Genomic DNA, 3,672 nt, shown 5'->3' with positions numbered 1-3,672 from the left:
AAAAAATGTCACAAAATAAAATGTGTAATTTTTTAATGAAAACTGATTTTTTTGTAAACTTTCACCTAAATCCCAATAAATTGTTTTAAATAAAATTAGAGAAAGCAGAAATGGAGTAAAATAGAAAATTAGAAACAAAGAACAAATAGATGAATAGAAAACAATTACAAATATGGTAGATATTAATGAAGATATATCAATAATCAATTTAAATGTCAATCATCTAAGTATACCAATTAAAGGGAAAAGACCATCAAAGTGAATTAAAAAAATAAAAATAAATAAAAAAGCACAACTCAAGAAAACATTGCTATCAGCAATACATAATTCCCAGAGCCGTCGTTACAAAATATCACGAACTGGGTTGCTTGTTACTTATAAGAACAGAAATGTAATGTCTCACACTTGTAGAGGCTAGGAATCTAAGATCAGAGTGGCAATCATGCTGATTTCTTCTGAGACTTTGAGGGAAAATATGTTCATTCCATGTACCTTTTATAGCCTCTGGTAAATTTATACTTTCCCTGACTTGAAACTGTAGCTTCACATGACATCCATTTCCTCCACCTTTGAATATCTTCTCCTCCTTTATAGAGACATCACACATACAAGATTAGAGCACAACCTACTCTAGTGTGACTTCATTTTAACCTGACTCAGAATTTTCAAAATCCTATTTCCAAACATGGTAAAATTCACATGTACAAAGATTTGAACTTCAACAAGAATATCTTGGGAACCTAACTGAATCAAAACTGTTGCCTAAGGAAAAGACACTTGAGATTGAAATAAATAAATAAACAAAGATAGCAAAAGGTGTACCATGCTATGTTGTTGTTAGGTGCCATCAAGTCATCTCTGATTCATAGTAGTCTTATGTACAACAGAACAAAACACTGCCCAGTCCTGTGCCAGATCCATGATCCTTACTATACCTGAGCCCATCTTTGTAGCCACTATGTCAATCCATCTTGTTGAGGGTCTTCTCCTTTTTCATTGACCTTCCACTTTACCAAGTGCGATATCCTTCTCCAGAGAATATTCCCTTCTGACAACATGACTAAAATAGGTGAGAGGAACTCTGGCCATTCTCACTTCCAAGCAGCATTCCAGCTTCCTTCTTCCAGGACAGATTTGCTAGTTTTTCTGGCCATCCCTGGTATTTTTAGTATCCTTCACCAACATCACAACTCAAAAGCATCAACTCTTCTTTGGTCTTCCTTATTCATTGACCAGCTCTCACGTGTATATGAGGAAATTGAAAATACCATGGTTTGTGTTACTTGCACTTTAGTCTTCAAGTAAACATATTTGCTCTTCAGTACTTGAAAAAGGTTCTTTGCAGCCAATTGCCCAGTGCTATGCATCATCTGATATCTTGACCACTGCTTCCACTGGTATCAATTGTAGAACCAAGTAATATGAAGTCTTTGACAACTTCAATCTTTTCTCCACTTATTGTGATGCTGCATATTGGTCCAGTTGTGAGGATTTATGTTATCTTGATATTGAGGTGTAATCCATACTGCAGGAGCGCTAGTGGCATAGTGCCTGAGGCATTTGACTGTTAACCAGAAAGGCAGGCAGCTCAAATCCACCAGCTACTCCTTGGAAAGAAGGTTGGGCAATCTACTTCCATAGCAATACCACCTCAGAAACCCAAGCAGGGGTTACTATGAGCCAGATCTGACTCAACTACAGTGATTTTTTTTTTTTTTTTTTCGTAATCCATACTACAGACTGTATGTAGTCTTCTGTCTTCATCAGTAAGTGCTTTAAGTCATCATCACTTTCGGCAAGCAAAATTGTGTCATCAGCATATCACGGGTTGTTAATGAGACTTCCTCCAATCCTGATGCCACATTCTTCCTCAGATAGTCCAGCTTCTTGAATTATTTGCTCCGTATACAGATTGAATAAGTATGGGGAAAGGATACAATCCTGACACACTGGATTCTTGATTTTAAACCATGCAGTATCCCCATGTTTTGTTTGAATGACAGTTTCTGGACCTATGTGCAGGTTCCTCATGAGTACAATTAAGTGTTCTGAAATTCCCATTCTTTTCAAAGTTATTCATAATTTGTTATGATACACACAATGGAATGTTTTTGCATAGTCAATAAAACACAAGTAAATATCTCTCTGGTATTCTTTGCTTTGAGCCAAGATCCATCTGACATCAGCAATGATATCCCTCATTCCACATTCTTTTTGGAATCCAGCTTGCATTTCTTGAAGTTCTCTGTCAATATACTGCTGCAACCATTTTTGTATTATCTTCAGTAAGATTTTAATTGCATGTGATATTAATGATATTGTTCAATAATTTCCACATTCTGTGGCATCACCTTTCTTTGGAATAGGTATAAACTGATCTTCCAGTCAGTTGGCCAGGTAGCTGACTTCCAAATCTCCTGGCATAGCCATGTGTGTGCCTCCAAGACTGCATCCATTTGTTGAAACATCTCAATGGGTATTCCATCAATTCCCAGAGCCTTGTTTTTCACCACTTCCTTCAGTGCAGTTTTGACTTCTTCCTTTAAAACCATTGGTTCTTGATCATGTGTTCCCCCTGAAATGGATAAACATCGACCAATTCTTTTTGGTTGAGTGACTGTATTTCTTCTGTCTTCTTTTGATACGTCCTGCATCACTCAATATTTGCCCATAGAATCTTTCAATAAACTTGAGGTTTAAATTTTTTCTTCAGTTTTTCAGCTTGATAAATGTAAAGTGTTGTTCCTTTTTCGTTTTGTAATTCCAGGTCTTTGCACATTTCCTTGTAATAATTGACTTTGTCTTCTCCAAATGCTCTTTGAAATCTTCTGTTCAGCTCTTCTATCTTATCATTTCTTCCATTTGCTTTAGCTAATCTTCCCTCAAGGGCAAGTTTCAGAGTCTTTTCTGATCCATTTTGGTCTTTTCTTCCTTTCCTGTCTTTCTAATGACCTTTTGCTTTCTTCATGGATGCCGCCTTTAATGTGATCCAACAATTCCTCTGTTGTTTGGTCATTAGTACTCAATGCATCAAACATGTTCTTTAGATGGTCTTTAAATTCTTGAGGGATATATTCAAGGTCACATTTTGGCTTTCTTGGACTTCTTTAATTGTCTTCAACTTCAACTTGAACTTGCACATGAGCAGTTGATAGTCCATTCCATAATCTGCTCCTGACCTTCTTTTGGCTGAAGATATTGAGCTTTTCCACCACCTTAGATATAGTCAATCTGATTCCTGTGTACTCCACCTGGCGAAGTCCACATGTATAGACATTATTTGTGTTACTGTAAAAGGGCATTTTGCAATAAATAAGTGGTTGGTCTTGCAAAATTCTATCATGTGACCTCTAGCATTATTTCAATAACCAAAGCCAAATTTTCCAACTCCCAACAATTCTTCTTTGTTTCCAATTTTTGCGTTCTAATCACCCGTGGTAATCAGCACATCTTAATCCCATGTTTGGTCAATTCGGACCATAGAGGTTGTTAAAAATCTTCAATTTCCTCATCTTTGCTTTTAGTGGTTGGTGCATAGATTTGAATAATAATTGTAGTAACTGGCTTTCCTTGTCAAGTATGGATATTATCTTGTCACGGACAGCATTGTACTTCAGGATAGATCTTGAAACATTCTTTGTCATGATGAATGCCAAACCAGGCCTCTTCTAC

Source organism: Orycteropus afer, unplaced genomic scaffold (genome assembly GCF_000298275.1).
Source record: "Orycteropus afer afer isolate SDZICR_OR568_19922 unplaced genomic scaffold, OryAfe1.0 scaffold00465, whole genome shotgun sequence".
Classification (NCBI taxonomy): domain Eukaryota; kingdom Metazoa; phylum Chordata; class Mammalia; order Tubulidentata; family Orycteropodidae; genus Orycteropus; species Orycteropus afer.
The sequence above is the reverse complement of the archived record's forward strand: the minus strand, read 5'-3'. Positions refer to the sequence as shown.